This window comes from Gossypium hirsutum, chromosome D12 (assembly GCF_007990345.1).
Source record: "Gossypium hirsutum isolate 1008001.06 chromosome D12, Gossypium_hirsutum_v2.1, whole genome shotgun sequence".
NCBI classification, from domain to species: Eukaryota; Viridiplantae; Streptophyta; class Magnoliopsida; order Malvales; family Malvaceae; genus Gossypium; species Gossypium hirsutum.
This window is the reverse complement of record NC_053448.1, coordinates 28743402-28768352: the sequence shown is the minus strand read 5'-3', so window position 1 is coordinate 28768352 and position 24951 is coordinate 28743402. Positions and strand designations below refer to the sequence as shown.

The 24951-nt window shown below is 32.0% G+C and overlaps 1 long non-coding RNA gene across 16 annotated transcripts; it reads left to right on the top strand.

Annotated features, from left to right (window-relative positions):
* The first annotated feature begins 19942 nt into the window (after positions 1–19942).
* Positions 19943–23983, top strand: LOC107945699 (uncharacterized). Of its 16 annotated transcripts, none has more exons than XR_005921536.1 (10): positions 19945–20273; positions 20400–20462; positions 20720–20891; positions 21116–21255; positions 21450–21749; positions 21934–22111; positions 22332–22573; positions 22760–22834; positions 23109–23207; positions 23691–23983. It is a non-coding gene; the product is annotated as an uncharacterized lncRNA (long non-coding RNA). The 16 variants fall into 16 exon arrangements; XR_005921538.1 differs by having other exon boundaries at positions 22278–22573; XR_005921535.1 differs by having other exon boundaries at positions 21089–21255.
* The last annotated feature ends 968 nt before the right edge of the window (positions 23984–24951 follow it).

Below are 24951 nucleotides of genomic sequence, written 5' to 3'. Positions count from 1 at the left end.
GTGTTTATCAAATCCACCGATTGTGAATCTAACCACATAAAAGCATCATTAGTAAGAGAGAAAGTCAATAACTAAAGATGATTAGCATCATCAGATACCCCATTGTATTTAAAGGTATCACATATGGTCAGAAATTGCTTCAAGTGCTTATTCAGATCTTCATTCATAGATGCTCAAAATTGTAAGTTCCTTTGGATCATCTATATCATGGACGACTTTATCTCAAAGTTATTAGCATTAATCGTTGGGTGATTAATGCTTCCTCGAACAACTTCGCGGTTGGGCATCGCATAGTCACGCAATGTGCATTGTTCTATGGGTGGGCGTGGTGGTGGTTGAACTTCCACTCGTGGGTCATCGATAGGCTGGTCTCTCTCTAAAGGTTGGGCTTCCTTAGGATGTTGTGCCCTCCTTACATGTGTAAAGATATGTTCTGGTTCAGGCTCAAATGGTAAGACACCCTAATCGGTTCGAGTCATACAATGCCTCCTACAAGCACAAGAGAATTTAACAAATCAATAAAAATTTGAAAATGAAATAAAAAAAACAAAAACAAAGTTGTGTATATAACTTCAAATTTTGTAAATTATCTCTCTAAGCACACGCAATGAAACTAGAAATAATTCAATCTAGCACCGACACCACAGTAATGGTACCAACAACTTGACCACCCTCTCCTCAACCCTTGCGAATGTGGGAGAGAAATCAACAAATAAAGACAAGAATTGAATAGAACTAATATAAGCAGTGTCTACAAGTGTAATAGGTTAGTTGTAATATAATTGTATTATAGGGTACGGAGTATTCCAAGTAAATAAAGAGTCTAACCAACTAATCATTAAAAATTATAGTACGACAAATCATAAAGTCAAGAATAATGATGCTAATCTACAAGCTAGCTACCGAGGACTAAATTATAAAATATGCAAAATTACAAAATTAACTAATAAATAACAAAAAGTGGTTGATTGATTTCAATGTGGTTCACCCATCCTCGAATTAGGGATCCAAATTACTTAAACTCTTAAAATGGTTCCATTTTACCTTTTAGTCTCAATTTTACCAAATTAGAGAAGTTAATCTGGTTTATCTCTCGATCTCATTGGCCAACCAGGGACTAACAATCAATGCTCAACAAGATCTCCTCTTGGTCTCACTTGCCTAAATCTTCCCTTAGTGTCTTCAATCCTAAGTTTTTAAGTTCATTCAAATTAGTCCAATTTATTACAATTTGGTCTAGCATCCAAAAATTAACTCACCACATCTCCATCAACCAACCCTCTCAAAGTTTAGTTACCCACAAGAAAAACTAAGCTAACAAACATAAATGAAGAAATCATTGCATCCCTGAAAATATAAATTGAGAAAAAGATGAAAATCGGGATTTTTAAGCTATAAAACTTGAAATAAAAGTAAAGCTAAACATTTAGTGGTAAAAAAAACACTAAGAAACATAAAAGGTGAAGTCTTTAACAGATTAGAGTAAAGGACACTAAAATACATTAAACAAGAAAATTAAGATGTCATTATAAGTAAAGACTAAATGTGCCAATAAACCTAAGCTATAGTGTTAACTAACTTAACTAATTACAAGAGCAACAAGAATAATATGTAAAGTGTAGAAAAATAGACACTACAACTATGAAAGATGAAGAAAAATAAGAACCCTAAAAAAGTGCAGAGAAAAACTAAAGAAAACCTAAGAGAAACTATCTAAAACTAAGCCAAAGTATGTCTCCTCTCTCCTTAGCCAAATTTAGTTATTTTTAGCAGCCAATATCTGACCCTCTTTATGCCTAAAATGCCCTTGAAAGGGCCTTCCATGATTGGTGCTTCAATTGGACAAAGACTACCATTGACGTAAATTTTTGTCCCCTCACGATGTTGGTATTGTGATACCCAATGACAAGATATCGAGATACCATTGGTAGGCTTGACTTGGGGTGTTCCTTGGGCAAGTGGGTATCGTGATACCCAAAGTGCATATCGCAATACCACAGTAAGTTGTCTACAGCTTTGGGGCTTGTTGGAGGTCTCTTGATTCTAACGGTAGGATATCGTAGTACCTTCTCCTTTGGTGATGTTCTTACTCGATTTTGACCTCCAGTGCGTCCCTACAGCATACAATAAAATATTAGGGCCCCTAATGGCACCGTTGGCCAATTTAGGTATCAAAATGAGTAAAAAGAGACAATTCCACTTATTAAATCGAAATTCTAAAAACTATGAAAAACTAAGGAAAATACACAAATTTTCTTGAGAACAAGCTTTGTAGGTATAACGGGAAAGCCTAATTTTCCATATCAAATTACGACAGATCACACCCCAAAAGAATAGAAAACTATTTCTAGTTGTTATATTTTATTCGATTTGATTGAGCCCACACTCGAGGTAGTTTGTGATACAATAATAGTGGAGAAGATTGTTTGGTTGAAATTCGAGAATGAAAAGGATTCATCTATCCAAAAACATAGGTACTACTTCTGTTTAGGGTTTATAGCTATAAATATCATAAACCAGGTCAATTTTCAAAATTTTTATTTTCCATTGTGCAAGAAAATTATTTTAAAATCGGATTTTTCCAACAAGTACCGATGCATCTCCTTCCACTAGTGTACTTTGGCTACTGACTTGCAATATATTGATACTGAGGGCCTAATATCGATACTACGTCACAAAAATGCCTTATAAAAATTTCAACCATTCTGAAATGCTTTGCTATTCATTCAAAAACATATGAAAAATTTAAAACACATTTAAAACATTTTTCTTGAGTACTTTGCATGACTTTGAAATGCTTTGAAAATGTTCGATCACTAAATGACTTCATACAAAATTATCTTAAATATTATTATATCAAAAGCTTAGGACATCAAATTTAACAGCCAAAATAAACTTCACTTGAACTTTAAAATTTTACAGAATATCAATGTTGCACACCAAAATTACCCAACAAATAACTTGAATCAAATCAGTTGGGAACAATTGTCACATCCCGAAATTGGGTCTAAAAGTATTGAGGGTAGTTTTGGAATTATGGTTTGAAAAAGGCGTTCGAGAATTCAAAATTTGCAACCTGAAAATATCTTTGTTCTATGGCTTTTGACAATTAAACTGATTTATAAAAATAATGTGGAAAGGACATTAAACTTTAGAAAGTGGACTATATTGTAAAAGGGTTTAATTTCCAAGCAAGTTAAAAACAATTATACCAAGTCATAAAATCAACCTATTTTTGCCCCTTTCACCCTATTGTTGACGTGAAAAAAAAGAAAAATCTATTCTCTCATTTTCTTTGTGCCGTCTATTAGAAAGAAAAATCCCTAAATACAATTCTCCAATCCTTGGTCTTCACTACTCTAATACTTTGTTTTCCATCATCATTCAAACATCAAACCTCCTTTAAATACAAAGAAGCACGCCAAAATACCATAGATTTGTATTGATATTCTCCAAGTGGGTTTTTCTCAAATTTCAATCAATCATTGGTTGTTTTCTTCAATCGAGATAAGATTTTGTATTTCTAATATTTTTTATGTAATATAGCCATTTAAAAAAAGTTTTAGTCAATTGAATAAAGGATTTTCCATGCTAGCCGAAATTGGGGATGTTAATGGTAGATTTTACATTTCTAAACAAAACTACTATTTCTATGTATTTTTCAACTTATTTTAACATGATTAGAAGGTTTTTAAACTCTCTTTAAATTTTTATTTAAAGATTTGAATGTTTTGTTAAGTTTTCATTAAGAATGGCCATGGATGTCAAAAATTTTGAAACCATAAATCTAAGGAGTTTTGGGTGTTTTAAAGGTTTAGAATTTTTCTTGTAAAAGTAGTTAAAATGTGGATTAAGTTATTTGAGTTTCGGCTATGCTAGTCAAAAATTTTAGTTCCAAGAGTAACTAGCCTTAGACATGCTTTTTTGTTTGATTAAGGTGTGTTATGACTGCTAATTAATTATCTTGTTGTATGGTTAATATGTGAGAAGATTCAAAATCATTGGAATCCTCTTCGAGCTAGGCGAAATGTAAGAAGAATCTTGTTTGACCCTTCAACAAATAGGCGTAAGAGTGAATGGTGAGTGTTTTGGAATCGCTGCTTGTAGGCACAATTCATAGTGTTAAATGAGAGCTTAGAAGTAGCCTAAAACCCTATCCTAATTTTCGAGTGTTAAATGAGTGTATTTTGCAAATGTGTGGTTATGTGATTGTGTTAATACGGTATGTGGAGTGATTGTATTATGCATGTATATGTGACTTTTTGTGGTTATAACTTATTGAGTTATATGTTAGCGCTTGTAAGTCCAGGAATAGAGACCATGGTAAGCATGTTATGTGGTTGTGACATTGTTGTGTGTATGATGTAAAAGAGCACTGAAAATGTACAGAAAATGGTAAATAAATATGTGTATAATTGTGGATAATTTGGCCTCATGATCTTTTGAGATCGTTGGATATAGTTGGCATGCCATAGGATTTTGTGAGTACTCACCCTTGTTTTGTGATTTGAGGCATTAAGGCCCGGGACAGTTTGGAGAGATAAGGGAACGTGAGCTAAGGATAACCAATTATTAGATGAGGACAGGCAAGTGAAGCCGACCTTGTCTCAACAAATTAAGGAGAATTAATTATTAGATAATGATTTGGTAAAGAAGATTTAGCAAGTTGAACAATGTGTTAAGGGAGCCTTTGATGTTAAAACAGATGATATATTGAATTTTTGAGGAAGACTTTATGTGCCGTGTGTTGTGGATTTGAGACAGGCAATTCTTACCGAGGCACATAGTAGCCCTTACACTATGCTTTAAAGCTAGTTTTGGAATTATAGTTTGAAAATGGAGTTCGAGAATTCAAAATTTGCAACCCGAAAAATATCTTTGTTCTATGGCTTTTGAAAATTAAACCGATTTTATGAAAATAATGTGGAAAGGACTTTCAATTTTAGAAAGTGGACTAGTTTGTAAAAGGATTTAATTTAACAGTAGCTTAAAAACAATTATACCAAGTTTTAAAATTAGCCCATTTTCCCCCTTCCACCTTATTATTGACATGAAAAAAAAAAAGAAACATCTCTTCTTCCCTTTTCTTTATGCCATCTATTAGAAAAAAAAACCCTAAATACAATTCTTAAATCTTTGGTATTAAATACTCCAATCCTTTTTTTTCGATCATCCTCCAAATATCAAATATATTTTAAATACAAAGAAGAATGCCAAAATACCATTTATTTGTATTAATATTCTCCAAGTGGATTTTTCTCGAATTTCAATTAATCGTTCATCATTTTTTTCAATCAGGGTAAGGTTTTGTATTTCTAATTGCTTTTGATGTAGTCTAGCCATTTAAATCAAGTTTAAATAAATCCAATCAAGGATTTTCCATGTTAGCCAAAACTAGGGTTGTTAATGGGGGACTTTATATTTTTAAGCAAAACTATTGTTTCTATGTAATTTTTCAAATTATTTTAATATTATTAGAAGGTTTTAAACTTGCTTTAAAGTGTCGTTAAAAGATTTGAAGGTTTTGTTCAGTTTTATTTAAGAATAGCCATGGATGTCGAAATTTTCAAAACCATAAATCTAAGAAGTTTTGGGTGTTTTGAAGGTTGAGAATTACTCTTGGATGAGAAATTAGATGTTTAGAGTCGGTCCCAAACGATGGGAATGAATGTGGATTAGGATATTTGAGTTTCGGCTATGCTAGTAAAAAAATTTAGTTCCAAGAGGACCTAAATCGTAAAAAGTGTAAAAGTTGGTATCTATTAGTTAAAGGGGTCAAATGGCTATGAAACCTTAAACTAATGGACTAAGATAGTAAATATACCATCCTTGATGTTAGTGGACAAATATGGACTAGGTTTTGTTGTAATTTTAATAAGTAATAGGTTAATATGGTAAATAGGTAATCAAGCTTAAAACAAAATACAAGAAAAATATTTATCATCTTTTTTTTTTCACCTTAACCAATTTTAAAGAGAAAGAAAGCTCCATGGATGAGTGCTTGGTATGTGTTTTTCATCCCATTTTTTTAATTATTTTTATGTTTTTGAGTTCGTTTTAGCTTAATCTAACTAGCCCGAGAGTTAATCTGTAAAATTGTTCAAGGTTAAGGGACTTAACATGAATGCTTTTGAATGATTTTTTATGTTAGTTGATAGAATATGAATCTTTGTTGAAAACTAAACAAGTTTTGTTAAGTGATTTTTGATGAATTTTGGAATTAGGGATTAAATTGTTAAAAGTATAATTTCTAGGGTTTTTTTTGTGAAATGATTGTTGATATGGGTTGTTTAAAAGTCCCTTGTATATATTGTTAACATGGATTTAGGTTAAACGGTTAGATTTTGAGTTATGAGCTTAAGGACTAAATGCTGAAAAGTTAAAATGTTAGGAGCAAATTGGTAATTTTGCATTAATATGAAATATGGATTAAATTGAATTCCAGAAGTACTTGTCATATCCCAAATTTAAGGTTGTCGGAATAGTGGTTTCATAACCACAAATCCGATGAGGAAAAAAATTATTTTTCTTATATTTTTATGGTCTACGATTTCACAAAATGATTTCGTGAAAATTTCGTTCGAAAATTTCGACGTTTGGGCACTCAATTTAGTCAAAATGACTAAATTGTAAAAAGTGCAAAAGTAGAGTTCTACATGTTAGAGGTGTCCAATTGTTATGAAACTTTAAATTGGTGGTCCTTATATGATAATTAGACCATTGGTTAAGTTTTTAGACAAAAATGGACATGAAATAAGTGAAATAGAAAATTTTTAAGTTAGGGGCAATTTGGTAATCTAATAATTAAAATGAATTAAAAGGGAAAAAGATGGAAAATTGTGCTCATCTTCTTCATTTGGATGAAATCAGCAAGGGGGAAGTCATAGTTAGGGTTTTCAAGCTTCCAAGCTCCATAGTAAGTGATCCCAAGCCCCGTTTTTAATGTTCCTTACGTTTTTAGTCTAGGTAGCTTAATTTAGCTTATTCTAGCAATAATTTATCCTAGAGCTTATATTTGGAAAAATACCCATAGGTGAAAAGTGTTTATTTTGATGTTTTATGATATAATATGAAGCTATAAATTATGTTAAACAACCTTTGCTAGCCGATTTTAAGCGAAAACGAGTAAGTTGACAAAATCGGTAAAAATCCCTAATGTACATAAGTGTTAGAGTGAGAATTTGATGTTGTCATAGAAGAGAAAAATGTTCAGCATGTCATAAAACATAATAATATGAGATGAAATTTAATTTCCGAGTCTTGGGGCAAAAATGTAATTATGTAAAAGTTTAGGGGTAAAATCGTAATTTTGAAAAATTCAGAGTCGAGGGCTGCTTTGATGAATGTGAGTATTAAATAAGTTAAAATTTATATTTTAGATCAAGAAGTACGAAACTCGAGGTTAGACAAAGGGAAGAATAAAGTTGAAGACTAAGTTGGTGAATTGGGCTATATTTGGTACCGAGGTAAGTTTACGGTAAATAAATGCAATATTTCAATAATTATTATTAATGCTGCTATTTTCCAGCAACTATGAATTTATTCCATGAATTTATTTGATGTTGATTCAAGTATAAAATGATAAAGAATTAATATTAAAAAGTCCCGTTGATACATAAGGAAAGTACTAGATACAAATGTCATGACATTTGGGTAAAGAGATCCCATGTAAGACCATGTCTGGGACATGGCATTGGCATCCTTGAGATCATGAGAGGTCCCCTGTAAGACCATGTCTGGGACATGGCATGGGCACCGAGATGAGAGGTCCCATGTAATGCCATGTCTGGGACATGGCGTTGGCACCGAGATGAGAGGTCCTCCGTAAGACCATGTTTGGGACATGGCATGGGCACCGACATGAGAACATCTCATGTAAGACCATTTTTGGGACATGGCTTTGGCATGTTTTTACCAGAAGAGACCCGAGTATCCTTATTGTTCCAATGTAACTTAACGGGCTAATAAACGAATCATGTTCAGGAAAGTTCAGTTAAAAACATAAATGGCAAGCTCAGGTAAGTTATAGGAGTTAAGAATTTATTATATTATCAATTGATATTCAATGATGCAGCAAGAGAAGAGTAAGTTATGCATACAAGTATACTAAGAAAACAAGCAAGAGAACTAGAATGAGATTATCTAAAGAGTAAACTAGAGATATAGACACTTGAGTTTAATTATTTGTTAATGTTGTTATTTATTTGCTAGTAAACTTACTAAGCTTTATGCTTACTTCTTTTATTTCTCTTTCTCTTATAGTATTGCAAGGCTACTTCAGGGATCCTAAAGAAGTCGGAGATTGTCCACACTATCAACCACAACTGCTCGGTATTTTATGATGAAACACGTTTGAGTTATGACATGTATAGGGATTTAGTTATTTTGCATGTTTGTAATTATGATTTTTCTAAAGAATGAGGCGTAATTATTTGATGATGAATGATTATTAAAAATGGTTAAGTATGAAGGTGTTTGTTGTTATAAGAGTCTACGTGATAAATTATGCATGGAAATCATGAAATGAGTAAAATTTTGTAGAGAAATAGAATTCAGGCACCACAGTGACGTGACTTTGAAAAATCACCTAGGATGGTATAAAATGAATTAGAGGGTTAATGATATATGGAATTAAATCTTGTTGAGTCTATTTTCATGGAAAAATAACTTTTTAGCAAAAGAAATTTTATATTTTGAGAGATGTGAATTTTAGTGAGACAGGGTCAGATCTATTTTTGGAGTCCCCTATTCCGAGTTTAGAAAATCATTACAAATTCTAAAAAAATGGTTATGAGTTATAGTTTATATTATTAGATTCCTTAATGAGTCTATTTTCTGTAGGACCAAGTGGGAACACCATATGAAAATCCTATAATGAGAAAATTTATTTTTAGTAACAAGAGGTCAGAACAGTCGAATGGTGAAACATGGGAGATTTTAACTAATAAACTGTACTAATTGGCTAAACCAAAAATTTTAAAAATTTTATGGTAGGAAAATATATGAGTATAGTTTTAGGGAAAATTTACAGAATTAAATTATGAGTTCTGTAGCTCAAGTTATAATCAATTTAGTGACTACTGCGCGATTGGACAGATTTGCTGTAAATAGTGAAATTAATTTCCAGAACAAGTTTTTACGCTCCGAATTAATAAGATAAGCTAGGTAATGTCTCGTGCTTGACTCCGGAAATGGTCTCGGGTAAAGGGTGTTACAACTTAATTGATTGAAATATCCATTTAGATCAAGATAAACCACGTCTGAACTTAGATCGAGGAAAAGCTAAAGCTTCGGAGTAGTTCGATTAAACTATTACGTCCTAATTATTGAGGTAAGTTCGTATGAACTGTAATCGCTTAAATGTTGTTTAAATTGAATTATTATTTTGTTTTGATGGCTGAGGTCTTGTATTTGTTGCAGATTCTTTACAGTTCGTGTTAGCAGCATCGTGTAGCTTACATTCCGACCCATAGCTCGTGTGAGCATTGATGTAATAGAAAGTTTATGGTAATATGTTAAGGCACAGTTCGTGTGAGCTTTCCTGAGTATTCGATGTAATCTAAATGGTTCAATAAGTAAGAAAAGGAAAAGAAAATGGTAAGTATGCAAGTGCACTGAATCATGACATTATAGTAACATTGATGATGTAAAATGTTATGTTTATACATGGTAAACCGCATATCTTATGGTTGATTTCATATATATATGAAAAAGTATACTAACTTGTAAGTTTGATGATGTTGTATAGGCTCATACTAAGCTTAAGGCATTGGTTTGGTTTATACTTGTTTTATGAATTGTATTATAGAAATGGTAAGATATGTTTAAGGTTTATACGAGCTTACTAAGCACTCATTGCTTACGTAGTTTCTTTCCCTTGTTTTATAGATTATCGGGAGCTCGATTGATTTGGAAACTTGTCGGAGATCTATCACACTATCCAGAGGTCTTCTCGGTAGTTTTTGTATATTTTGGCCAAGGTTAATAATGACATGTATAGGATGTTTTATAATGGTGCTTTGATATGTCTATGACTTGAAGATTATGTTTGGTTGGTGCACTTTAATGTTTATCAAAATTTTTCATTTTTGGTCACTTGCTAATGCTTGTAATTAAGGCTCTTCATGGTATGTTTTGTAACCTCCGTTATAGCTAGACTGAGAAGGCTACATTAGCCACCGAAATGACAAAGCTAACTTGTGTTACTTTTGAAGTCCTTAAATAAACTCATTTTAGGGAAAACCGTAGTTGAACTTTGAGTTAGCTTAAAAGCATTCATTCATTAGGCTGTGTATACTTAGGATTCATTTTATTGCTAATAGTGTTGTTTTATAAAAATGTTTGCTTGTCACTCTTCTTTAAAAAAAACTCGATGTTAAACTAATGCAGCGAAAAAACCATTTTTCAAGTCATTTTGGAAACTTAGTTGCCATATCGATTTTTTTTCAAAAACGATTCCTTTGCAATGCAGTGGAAACTAGAGAACAATATCAAATTTTACTTAAACCCAATATCATGCATTATCCAGTTATTATGCTTGAGAAATCCATGCATGTAAAAATCCCAGAACAAAAGTTACCAAGCCACAAACCAGAAGTCATTAAAAATTACAAACCAAAACCAATAGAGAATGATTAATACTTATTAAAAAAAGTAATCCGAGGTCCAAGGTGAGTCTCCGAATGCTGAGTCCGGTTCTAATTTTGATGTTTACCTAAAAAATTAAACACTATTTGGGGTGAGCTTATGAAAAGCTCAGTGTGAGTTGAACAATTATTTAAACAAACATAAATATCGAATACAGTGAAACAAATTAGTTTTAATAGAAGAAGATAGAACCATCATACGAATTTCATATCATTATATAACCGTTATGAAATTGATGTCAAATGGTGTATGGGCATGAGACATCATTCATTCGAGTAACAATTATTAATTTCGATACCATTCAATACAACACAATACAACACATCATAAATCAATAACATTCGAATATGTCGTGAGCATGATGCAATGCAAAAAGTTTCCTACCCATACCATCAGCTACACACCGTAAGTTCCCTAGAACCCGTCATCTAAACTTAAAAACATTATGGGCTCAAGTCCATTGTGGTTAAAACCACCGATAACAATATACAAAAAATTCTGCCACTAAAATTGCAGACAAGCTACCAATAAAAATGTGATAAATCGTCATTCCTCTCAGTACTCTAGGTGCAGTGCACTAACTACGAATAATGCAAACTTTATATGCTGTCAGTACTCCACAACACTCCTCCATCAACCACAAAATGCAAACCCAATGCATATGTAATATGTCACACAATCACATACATAATCATATCTCAATACTTTTCACATTCATTTGACATGCTTAGCATGTCCTCAATAATCACATACTTTCACTAAATGGAAACATTGTTCCAATCGTTCAAATTACCATTGTGTTGGTATCAATAAATATTGTTCAATTTCACATACTTTACAAATTTTGAAAGTTCGATGAATCAATTCGAAAAATGCCAAGAGGGGGCTGAATTGCCCTTTTAAAATTTTGGTGAAAGCAAAGGTAAGAAAGAAATAAAGAACACAAATAATTTAGAGTGGTTCGGCCCCAATTGCCTACTCCACTACCTTAGCTTTCCACCACTAAGGATTTTTCCCAAATTCACTAATTTGATCAACTTTTGAGGTCAAGGTTTAACCTTACAACCCATTAAGATTTCTACCCCAAATTTTAAGTTTCAAAACCTCTCAAAGAGATACAAATGAGCAAACAAATAAACAATCCTAACAAGATAAATTTGTTTGCAAATGGAAACACAAATACAATGAAATACACTTGAGCAAAAATAAAGTGATAAGGCTCACAAGTGTATGTAAGAAGAATATGAAAATTTAAGCTCTAAAATTGTTTAATTGATGATTTTTGCTCGAAGTACTTTTCTTGGATATTGTAGGACATTAAAAGATGATATTTATACCCCCTAATAGATTTCCAGCCATTGAGGATGTTGGAGAAGTAAATATGGTTGTTGGGGATGTAAAACTAGAGCATTTATTTCACCTCCAACTTTGAGTATCAATACCATTAAAAAGGGTATCGATATTTTTTGTCATAAATGCTGATTCAGTGACCGTTGGAATGAAAAAAATCGATACTTCAAAAATATTTTATCGATACTTCCTGAAGAAGGTACCAATATCGGATGGATACCTTGTAGGGTTTTTGAGAAACAAAATTCAAGTTTGGTATCATTTTTAAGTACGGTATCAATTATTTTCAAAAATTATCGATACTGGGCCAAATAGTATATACCTTTTTGCCTGGAGCAATTCTGAGTTGTTAGAAAATCATTTTGATGTGTTAAAATGATTTTAACTTAATTGGAATCATTTTGACTTGGTTAAAAATAATTTTACTTGATTTTAAAATTGTTTCAAAACTTTTCTAAAATTTTATTGTAAGTATTAACATTTTATTTCTTAGAATTCAAATTTAAAATTATTTTGTCAAATTCAACTTATATTCAAAACCTCTTTTAATTTGTTTTATCAAAATATTTTATCAAAAAAAGTTTAATTTAACAATCTCCCCCCTTTTTGATATAACAAAGCATTTGGTAAACTTCTTTTTGAATAATTGCTCCCTCTTAATAAAAGGCATTTTAAATTTTAGGCCAAAATAATATTTGTTAAACAAGTTGGCATTCATTCGTACTTAAAAATTTTTGGTCACAAAAATATTATTTAATTATCAACAAAGAGTAATCTCAATCATCAATTTACCTTTTTCTTCTCCCCCTTTTTTGTTATATCAAAAGAAAAATAAAGCTTAAAAAGAGAAGTTAGCTCATCAAAATATAGAAGAAGTGAAATGAGCATAAAAGTAGCTGGGTATAAAAATAAAGCAATAATGTGCAAGAACAAGTTATAGGCATAAAAAAAATGTGCAAATGTTATGAAATGAAAATGAAATGTATGGTTTAGAGCTAATCTAATCATCATGATGAAGAGAGAAAGGAGGCGTCGAAAGGAAACAAGCTAATAGAGATGCCATTTGTGTCTTCAAAGTTGAGAGACGAGAGTTAACATCTTCCTGAAGACATCGAATGTCGTTGCTCAAAGAATGTATAGCATCAAGGATAACACTATTTACCTCGGAGGAGGGTTGAGCAGCATGTGACGAAAAAGGCCGTGGAGGAACGGGGTCAGGAGCCAGAATATCATCAAAGGCAGTGTCAATACCGTCATCTTCATTTTCCCCCGGTTCATCATGTTTCATCCAAATGTTGGAGGCAACATCGAAATGGTATCCCACATGATGTAGAGCCCCATAACTAATAGGTTAATTAGAAGAAACGGGGGTGTCTCCATGAGTGCTAATACTTAATCATCTAAGAACGTATGACAAATATGTACCATGAGGAATAGTGATATTTGTGTTCATCCCTCTTCCAATAGCTTTCGTAATGTCATTAAACAGGATGAGTGTAAGATTAGGTCACCTATTGGATTTAAAATAATTGAGCCACCAATAGTCGGTGTTTCGAAGCTTAGCATGCTTTTTGATAGGTCTTAGATTCCAAGTAAGAATTAAATGGAGGACACGATCATGGAGATTTAGTTCGAATGCCAATTCGGACTGGATAAAAAGGGAGGGATCAAAATGCCCTTTTTCATCGGAGGAACCTCCAGAAGGTAAGTGAATATAGTCGCAAAACTCTTTGAGAGTGAGGCGAATGGGAGTTCCCATTAAAAATGAGATGATGGAGGTAACAGAGTTGCTGGACTCATCGTGTTCGGATTTGGCATTAGAAAAGAAAGCTCGAACAAGATTTAAATAAGTTGGTGAGGAAATATTTAAGAAATCCATCCACCTCTAATTTTGCAAAATAAGGACATAAGCAAAGCTAATGGCTTCTAACAGGACTACATCAATTTTCCTAGCCCCCCATACACATTTTGATGCAAAATATGAGTTAAAAATATACCAAAAGTTTGTGTCTTGAAAACAAGTTCTACACGATGAATCCAACTCACTAGACAGATTAGAAGACATGTACTAGTCCTAGAACGCTTCTTTGGGGCCATAATAGTTAGAAACAACTTAGAGAAACACTAAAACCAAAAAAAAAAAATCTTTGAGGAATTTTATCAAACACTTGGTGGGTTAGGGTTTCAAAAAGAGTTTAGCAAATATCTTTAAGAATAGGTGACCTCCTGCTAAGAAACATGATATATATATGGTCAAAAACATCCTAATAACTATCAACAAACAAAATTTTAACCTACATTTTTCAAAATCAACAAGGTGAATTTTTTAGAAATTTACCTCAAAATTGATGAAAAAAGAGAAATCTTCAAGCAAGGAGGACCAAATCTTGTGAAAAAGAGGTTTAAAGATGGAAAAGAACACTACACCAAAATAGGCTTTTAGCGGCATTTTTTGTGGCGTTTGAATAAAAAACGCCACTAAAAATCAAGCATTAGCGGCGCTTTTTAAAAAATGCCGCTAAAGATCGAGCATTAGCGTGATTTTAAGAAAATGCCGCTAAAAATGAGCATTAGAGACATTTTCCCGAAAATCGCGCAAAAAACCTAACCCCAACGACGCCGTTTTCTGAGTTTTTAGGGCTTTAGCGGCGTTTCAAAAAAAGCACCGCTAATGCTTGGGGATTTAGTGGCGTTTTTGAAAAGGCGTTGCTAATGCTCGGGGGTTTAGTGGCGTTTTTAAAAAAGCGCCGCGAATGCTCTATTTTTAGTAGCGTTTTTAAAAAAGCGCCTCTAATGCTCTATTTTTAGCAATTCTTTATCTCTAGACATAGTATTAATTTTAAAATATTGAATTAACTATCATTATAGTTTAGGGTTTATGGTTTAGGGTTTAAGATTTAAGAGTTTCTATTTTAAGGTTTAGGGATTATGTATTTAGGTATTATAGATTATGGTTTATGGTTTATGGTTTAAGGGTTATGGGTTTAGTGTTTAGGGTTTAGATTAATTGATGTTTTTTAATCTATATATTAAATAATTTCTTATATAATTGTAAAAGAGATAATATTAATTTTAATATATTAAAATTATGATTATAGTTTAAATTATTTAAGAGATAATAGATAAATTATATATATATTAAATGGTTTAGGATTTAAGGTTTACTTTAGATTTGTTAAATGATGAAATTTTATACAATTAAGTAATGCTTTTATATTTAAAAATATTTAATCTAAACCATTTGATATATTTAAATGTTAGATTAAAAAAAACATTGATAAATAAATAAAAGCAACAGATTGATATGGATAGGTAACTATCTATTTTGGATAGGACCAATTTATAACAAATAAAAATGAAATACAAAAAACTAAAATCATTCCACATCAAACATCTAGCAAAATAGTTATATTTTAGTTAGAAAGAAATATCTCTAATAAAATGGAGATTAGATCGGAAAAGAATAATATAAAAGCATGATTAACGTCTCAATCTTTAATAGAAATTTGATATGTGAGAGACTGATTGCTTGCATTGGATAATTCTAACTTAATAATTAATTACAGCCATTTAATCATTTGTTTTCTTATTAAAATATACGATATTTATTTTGAGAGTACTTGGTTTTTATTTATTTATAAAAATCCAGTTTATAAAAAATAGTAATAATAAATGTTTTATAAAATCACTTAACTAATAATTTTTAACAGACAAAATAAAGGATTTTTAGCAAAGCAAAATGGCGTCGTATTGATCAAAATGAAATAATTTCAATAGCGGCATTATTGCAAAAAATCATTTTACTTTTAAAAAAATGGCGCCGTAATTTATCCCTAAATTCCCCCCTGAAACACCTAATTTTTCCCCCTAAAAATAATCACCTCAGCACACTGTTACTCCCTTAACTCTGCGCGAAACCCTAAAATAATGCCTCCCAAAGCAGCAAATCCAAGGAAGCACCAGCGGAGAGGCCCATCCTCGGTCGATTCTCTTCTCATATAGTTTAGGATTTAAGATTTAGGAGTTACTATTTTAAGGTTTAGAATTTAAAGTTTAGGATAAAACGGTTTAAGATTTAAGGTTTACTCGAGATTTGTTAAATGATAAAATTTTATAGAATCAATTAATGCTTTTATATTTAAAAATATTTAATCTAAACCATTTGATATATTTAAATATTAGATTTTTAAAAAAATTGATAAATAAATAAAATCACTTAACTAATAGTTTTTAGCAGATAAGATAAAATAATTTTTTTGTGGCGTTTTTATGAAAAATGCTGCAAAAAATAAGTAATAACGACATTTTTTTATAAAAACGCCACAAAATTCATTTTACTTAAAAAATTTGGCGCTGATTTTTCCCCAAATTTCCCCCCCAAAACCCCTAACTTTGCAAACACGCAACAAAAATCCCAAATTTCCCCCCACAAACCGTTTGTTTCCCTGGAAAATATATGAGACTTTGGCTTCCTTTGGATGCAACTGGATCTCAGTACATTGGCTTTTTTAGGCTAAAAAAAATTACAAATGAAATGTTAGTAAACGCAAGGCTGTTTGGAAAGCATTCTTCAGTGCGTTGAAAATGCATTTCACCTCACAAGAGGCTTCATTTCTGACTGGAGCCTTTCGTTCCAGTAAAAATTTAGCAACTTCAATTGCTCTTTCTTTTCCTCTTTTACCCATATATTCTTCAGTTGCATTCTTCAGGCTTTTCTGATGTTTGGTTACCCTTCTTCTCCTCTTTCCCCTTCTCCTTCCCTTTCCCCTTCCCCTTGGGTTGCAAATCAGTTTGGTTAAGGACCTCTTCTGGTTCCTCCTTCATCCAGTTAAGGCTCCTTCTCCTTCTTCCGTTCTTCATCTTCTCTTCTCAGTATATTTTTTCTTCATCTATAAATAAAGAAGCATACAATTTACCAAATTCGTCAACGAAGACAAAGTCCGATTCATCGAAAGAAACAATGGCAGAGCCTTACATTGAGCAAGTAGAGTATCTCGATGTTCTCACTAAAACCGGTAAAAAATCGGCGTTTCCAAGCCCAGGCATGTCCCTTCATTCTTGTCTATTTCTAGATTATCTGTTTTTGATCTTTCAACATAAATGATTACTTTACAATCGGCTCTTTTATTTATTTTCTATACTGTCTGTTGCTTACTCTTAGCAAAAAACATGTTTCTGCACTTATCAATTTGGAAAGTTATAGGAGAATTTAATTTAAGCTATACTTGTTATTTGCAGCTTCTGTAAATTGGGTTTGATAGAACCTTTGAGATTAGTTAAGCTGGTTCCTTGAAAATGGTAGTAATAACTTCATTTGTTGATTTGGTTTGTAATTTCTTTCAATGAACCCCTAATTTTTTTGGTACTCAATCTGGATTATAGAATTGAAAGTTTTCAAGTGTGTGTGTGAGTTGGGGGGGAGGCTGCTTATGGTCCTTGAAATTGGAACTGGGAATGGAAAACTTGCAAGCTAGAGCTAGGGAGGCATACATTTGATATAAAATATTTCATTTTGAGTATTATTGTGTGTTAGAGGTTGCTTATGATTTCTGTACTAGCGTTTCTCTGTAATGGTAGTTTCTTGATATGTAACTTATTGTGATCTCTTTGTAAGGGAGATGTCCATTGAGATGGGGATTACCATAAAGCAGTCCATGTCTGGATTTTTGCTGAGAGTACACAAGAATTACTTCTCCAAAAACGTGCAGACTGCAAGGACTCGTGGCCAGGGTTGTGGGATATCTCCAGTGTTGGCCATATATCTGCTGGTGACTCATTGCTAATAACAGCACAGTAAGTGAATCCAATTTCACAAGTCTTCAATGCTGCTTCTTTCATAGGGCATTTGAAAAACTGTTCGGTCTTTAATCTTTCTATGTGTGCCGTGCACATATATTCTCCCCATGTTATTGTTTATCATTGGTACTTTCTGTTGTTTTATATACTTGCTAGATTTGGTTAATACATTTCTTTTAAATATCTAATTGATAGTTTCCTAACTGATGGTAAACCTAGTGGTTTCTAGATGGCCAAGAAACCTTTTTGTTTGGAAGGAGTGAAGACATCTGAGTCTTTTTTTTTCTTTCTTTATTTAAATATCTTATTGTCCATTCCTTTGTAGTAACTTTCAACACAAGAAATTCTTTGGAGATCAGCATCCATTAATTTTCTTTTTACCTTGTTGGCCCATTTTTTCCATCGTCTATTACTTGGTGAACATATTATTGTTAGAAATTTATCCCTTTTTGGTTGATCTAGTGTTAAAACACAATGCTTGCTAAATATCTTATTTGTTCAGGAGGGAGCTTCAAGAAGAACTTGGGGTGATCCTCCCAAAGGATGCATTTGAGTTGATATTCGTTTTTCTTGAAGAGTGGTTAGTTGATAAAATCTTCTTTTTGTTTTGGTGTAATTTACTCTCTTCTTGGAATGTAGTTGGTGCAGCTGATCAGATGACTATGATGTTTTTTTGGTGATTTTAGCAATATTTTCTCTGGTTTTGCTGCTTTGCTAGGACCATTGGTGCATTAATTTCTGATGCTAATGTCGTCTTACTAAATTCAAGTATGTTTTGTGTTCATCAAGGTTCAATATTTTCAGTAAAAAATTAGCATTTGGCATAAATTTACTCTGAAAAATGGTGTTATATTTTTCATTGTAAGTTCATAGTTGTATTGACTTTGGCCTGCAATATGCACTACTTTGTTAATAAGCAAAGTACAGGATGTTGTTGAACTTTGGCCTGCAATGTAACAAGAAACCAGCAGCAAACCAGCATGCAGATCAGCATCCAAGCTGAACCAGATAAGCAACAGCATTTTGTTTATTTTGTTCATTTGTAACTTGATTTAGTTGCAATGTAATTTATACTTAAAGTTAGTAGGAGTAGTTGTTGATTTATGTTTGATGTTATAGCTGGTATGTCAGCTACATTTTGTTTGTAATTCTATCTAGGCTTTAGTCATGTATTAGTGGGAGCAGTTATACATTAGTTAACTGCCATATTTCATTGTAACATAAATGCTTCTCAAGTCAATGAAAAAGATCTGATTTTTGGAAATCAAATTCAGTTTTCTTCTTGTTCAAACTTCTTTGCATTTGTTTTTTCTTTTTCTCTTTAGTTTTCTGCTAAAAAAACCAACACATGTAATCCGGACTACTTATGTATATGGCATATTGCTTATTCAAGTAATGAAGTTAATCTTTACATCATCCGAGTTACTTGCTTCTATTTTTTTCCTCTGCTGTCAAAACCCCAACAGATGTGATTCTTAATTCTTCCCTTTAGCATTGATGACCAGCTCAAGGCTCGACATTGCACGTTCTACATGGTGGCCATAGGCTATTTCAATTACTAGCCAACGATTGGTTTTAGTTTTAAAGTTATTTGGTGCTAGCAATGTCTTGCATTGAGTTACTGATGACAAACAGTTGAAATAACATGCATTAAGACCCTTATTCTAGAGTTGCTTTATTATTTTATCTTTCAATAATGTTTTATTTTTCTAAAGGCTCAATAATTTCAATAATCTTTCAATAATGAATTGAGCCCCTATAATTAAATATATGATTAATTTTAAAATATTAAATAAAATAAATTTTTGAATTTTTCTCTAGTTTTAATTCATTTTTAATTATTTATTATTAAAAATAAATATAATTGTAATATTTTTTAATCATTTATTAATTTTTTAATTGTTAAATAATTTTAAAAACTTCTATTATATATCATTTTTAATCTAATCTCCTTAAAAGTCATTTTCTATTTTCACCTCACCGCTACAGCTGTGTTTGAATCCAAACACACACTCCACCATTGTTTCTAATCTCACCACTATAGTATTCAATCTCACCGCCACCGCTATTTTTAACTCACCGGAGCTAAAGATACCGCTCATCCAAACTAAGCCTTAATATTATTATTTTGTTTGTTTATTTGTGTGTGTGTGTTTCATCTTATTGTGTTCATTACTCAGATCTCAAACGCACGTCTGAGCATAGTTCATCGACCGCATTATATTTTTGAAAAAAAAAGTGGTTTAGGGTTTTTGTTGCCAGATGGTTCTTATGATTGTGGCTCTTTTATCTCGGCTGGGTTGACAACAGTTCTCCTCTCTGTTCGGTAACAGAGAAGCTCAAATTCTCATACTGGGTGTTGACAATGCTGGCAAAACTACTATTCTTTGTAACCTTTCGATCTTTCCTAAACAAGCCCCATATATATTTTTAATTATAATTTTGATCATCTTCCAACAGATCGGCTTCAGATGGGTGAGGTAGTCTCTACAATTCCAAGCTACTCTCTCAATTCTTCTTTATCATTCTTGTTTTGGGTTTTCATTTTTTTTTTCTAAATGACTGATAGCTTCGATGCGCCATTTTTTTGAACTCTTTTTTTGCAGCGATTGGGTTTAATGTAGAGGCTGTACAATACAACAACACCAAGTTTCAAGTATGGGATTTAGGTAAGTTAACGTTAATAAATCTGAAATAGCAGCTGATGTAGTTTATACAAATGGAGTTCAATTTAATTTACTTCAGCATGAGTTGTCAGATAATGCCATAGCTGGTTGCATTGAAAATGAAGGTCGTGCCTTTAATTTTCCCTCAGTTACATCTTTTATTATTACACGATTCTCACCCTTGTTAATTTGCAATTACTTCTAATTTATTTTATTTTATTGAAGAAAGGTCACTAACTGTTTGTGTATATATTTAAAAGAACACTCCTACGGGTTTTGGAAAGCTATCATCCACATTGAGTAATATGGAGATTCTTGACTTAAGTTACAATTACTTGAATGATAGCATCTTGTTATCTTTGAGTGAGCTTTCATCTGTCCGATATTTGGATCTTTCATTCAACCGATTTGAAAGATCAAGTCATCCAAGAGGTAAATTAAGTTTAGTCTGGTGTTACTTTTTATTTGTATTGGGTAGTTTGACAGTGGTTTTCCATTGTTTTATTCCCTGTAACTTAGTTTTTGGTTTACTATTTTTTCATATGGTTGAGAGGAAAAAGAAACAAACAAACAAGTACTTACTCAAATTAACTAAACAATGGAGTTTTTTTTTTTTTTATGTTTTGCAGTAACTAATTCCATAGTATATAAATCAGGTTTTCAGTGGCTTTCAAGGCTCACTAAATTGGAAAGTCTTTAAAGAATAGCATTTTTTTACATATGAGAAATCTTTCATCTTTGAAGACTTTAAGTTTGAGTGGCAATCAGTTGGGAGGAAAACTGCTTCATATTCAAGGTAGACTGATTTTACACTTTTCTTGTTTAGTTTAAAATAAATTTATGTTGAAGGAAAAGTTGTTGCAGTATGTGATTTGATTTTATCATATCATGAATATAACTGATCAATATTTGAGATTGAATATAACTGATTTTACAGTTTCAGTGACTTCTCAATTTTATTTTTTTCGATAAAAAAAATACTATTTATAGACTGTTCTCTTGACATACAAAGTAGTGGAGATGTTAACTTGACCTCAAGGACAGAAACAGAACCCCCCAAAAGCCGTGCAAAAAGTCTCACCTAGTGAATCACATAAAGATTTGTGGCTTGCTGTGCGAGACGGGTCCTTGCCTGATGTAGAATCAGCATTGACGCTATTGAAGAAGACTGCTGGTACCGTAAACTGTAGGAACAGGTTTGGCCTGACTTCTCTTCACATTGCAACTTGGAGAAACCACCTTCCCATTATTCAGAGGCTTCTAGCTGCTGGTGCTGATCCTGATGCTAAGGTGTGTTATTCTTCTTATTGTTTAGTTGATCTGAATGTGTCCTGGTTCATAATAGATGCCTGTCGAGTACCTTGCTTTAGAATGTCTATTATCTTTGTGTTGAACATTAGAAGTTATAGAGATCTATGATGGTCCAATTATGCTCAATCCTCTTTCAAATTACACTTCAGAATGTATGTTTCAGGATGGAGAATCCGGATGGAGTAGCCTTCATAGAGCTCTGCATTTTGGTCATCTTGCTGTAGCTAGTGTTCTCCTTCAGTCTGGTGCTTCTATTACATTGGAAGATTCAAACTGTAGAACACCTATAGATCTCCTTTCTGGGCCTGTGTTGAAGGTTTTCGAAAGTGGGCTTGATTCAGGTACCCGCTACCATCTTTACTTTGTTGGGATCTTTAGATGTTGAAATCTGTTAGTTTAAATTTTACATCATGTTTTTTTTTTAATTTACTTTTTTTCTGGAATACCATATTGAAAATTTTAAAATTTTGAAACAGTTCTGTTTTTATTTTTATTTTGGGTATACAGGATGATGTGAGTCAACAACCATGAATGTATTATTTTATCCTTTATACTTTTCAGTGGTCAAGCTGCAGTTATCAGTCCCCGCCAAGTGACTTTTGGTTTGGGGGCTCGTCAGGTGAAAGCAATTGCTGCAGCGAAACATCACACTGTAGTTGCTACGGAGGTCGGGGAAGTGTTCACTTGGGGATCTAATAGAGGTAAAAACTCATTGGTTATACTAGCAAGATTTGGTGACCATAGGCGATAGTTATTTCCTGAAGTGAAAATTCGCCATTTGCAAGTTTCATTAGATATTGAAGGTACTAAAGCTATAATTTTCTTTATAATTGTTTCAAATTTGAACATTCACATTTCACGTTTTAGGATTTTCATCTTCACTTCAAGTCTTAGATTTATTTTTTTTCATTTTTATTTCATTAAAATTTTAAGTAGGAATTAAAATTATTAACATAATGACTTTTTGAATTGGACGTGGATATGTATAGGATTGAGCAATTTAACAAATTTGAAGAAACACGATTTAAGTTGGAATCAAATTGAAAGCTTTCAATCCTTTAAAGGTATGCATTTATATTAAATACTGTACCCTTTTTTGCAAAATTGTTGTCTTTTGAAATATTTTTAAGATTAAGGAACTATAGTAAATGCGGTCACAAAACTTATGGAGGACAGTTATACTTTTTGCTTTCATTAATGAATAGCTTTCTTGTCTTTATCTGCCCTTATCAAATAAGATTTTATTAGTTAAGGGATGTTTTCTGGATCAGTCTTCAATTGATACCGTAAACAATTTTCTTATGTAATTTTAATATAGAATGTATCTTGTTTTAATAGCTCTAATGCATGGCGATAACTTACATGAGAAATGGCATACTGGATCAATCAGCCATACTGCTTTCTAGCCATGGTTGTCTAACTTACATGAACTGCAAAGTAAGTCAAACTTTTTGTAGTAATTTCAGGAATAACATGTCATTCTTTGTTTTGAAGAGTTCGATCTATTTTTGTTAGCTTGGCACTGCTTATGCTTAATTTAGTCTTTATGCAATTGCTATAATTTGGTTATCAGCCAGATTTATGATTGTTTTCTACTGACGCATTTATGATTGTTTTTTATTTTTATTGGTTTATGTAATCAATCTCAATTCTGCTTTTTGCAAATTAATGCTATTGTTCTTTGTTAAAAAATTGAATAGTTTAGACAATCATTAGAAAGAATGCCTATTTGAGACACATGGAAGAGCTATGATTGAGATTGTTTGTTAGTATGGTTCAACCTGCTACTAAAGCTGCACATAATTGTTTGTAATATATATTTTTTGAGCCTTAATGGCTACATATAATTTTTATTTTTAACATCTCTGTTGTTTACCAAGTTTGTTGGTTTATCTGATCATTTGGTTTTGCATCCTTTAGATATTGAAGGTGTTGTAGAGGATTCAATCTCTTCAAGCTGAAAAAGCCAAGGCTTAGCACTTCTTCAAGTGGAGTGTTATTTAATGTTGCATTCCATGGTCATTTATCTTAGTCGGAACTTGAATTTGGTACCTTATGTACTAGCTTCTTTAACCATGATTGTTAATTATTACGTGTTTTGTAGCTTCTTTTATATTTGGCCGAGTTAATATAGATCAGATGAGTTGTGAGGTAGATTGCTCATTTATTTAAACATAATATTTTAATTCTAAATTTAGATTCATTAATTTTTATATTTAGCTTTAAAGTAAAATTTTAATAGAAATTTTAATTTAATTAATATTTTTTATCCTTAAAAGTATATAGTTTAAAGTTTAAATTTTAAAAACAAAACATAATATAATATTTATGATAGAAATAAATATTATTTAATTAAAATATTTTTTAAGTCATGTTTTTAGCAGCGTTTGTGAAAAAGCGTCGCTAAAAGTCAATTTTTTATAGTGGCGTTTGTGGTAGAAGCGTCGCTAAATGTCATGATTTTTAGTGGCGTTTGTGGTATAAGCGCCGCTAAAGGTCATCATCTTTAGCGGCGTTTTTCTCACATAAACGCTGCTAAAATTAGCGACGTTGTCTATAGCGGTACTTTTTGTGGCGCTTGTTAAAGCGCCGCTAAAAGCCTAAAAAAGTGCCACTAAAAGTTTATTTTGCTGTAGTGGAACCAAGATTTATGGAAAAAATGAAGAAATTTGAAAAAAATTTGAGAGGAGAATAGAAGATTTTTCGGTGGAAGGAAAAGCAATCTTAGGATTCTTTATGTTTAAAAATAGCTGCAACACCTTTAAAAGCCCCGTGGTATCGATATTTTTACACGAGTATCGATACCAAATTAACATTCTATTTTCTAAGTGTAGTAAAACGACAAAAGCAAGAATTTTAGGTTTTATTGTTTCTCAAGTGTCCTAAAATGACTCCAAAATAGTTCTTAAACATTTCATATGCATAAAGATATGTAATGTGAGTGAAATGCATGAAGCAAGAATATGTAAAAAAAATTGACTAAGTTAATACCATTACTCTAAAATGTGAAAGGAAATGTGATAGAAATAGAACAAATTTTCACCGGGAACTTCCCTACCTTTTTGCATATAAAAGCCATGAAATCCATGCTCAATAAGCTTGTAGCAATAAAAGAATCAAATATGGTACAAGAAGGTTGTTAAACCTAGTTCTCCCCTAAGTGTCCAAAATCTTTCTTTGT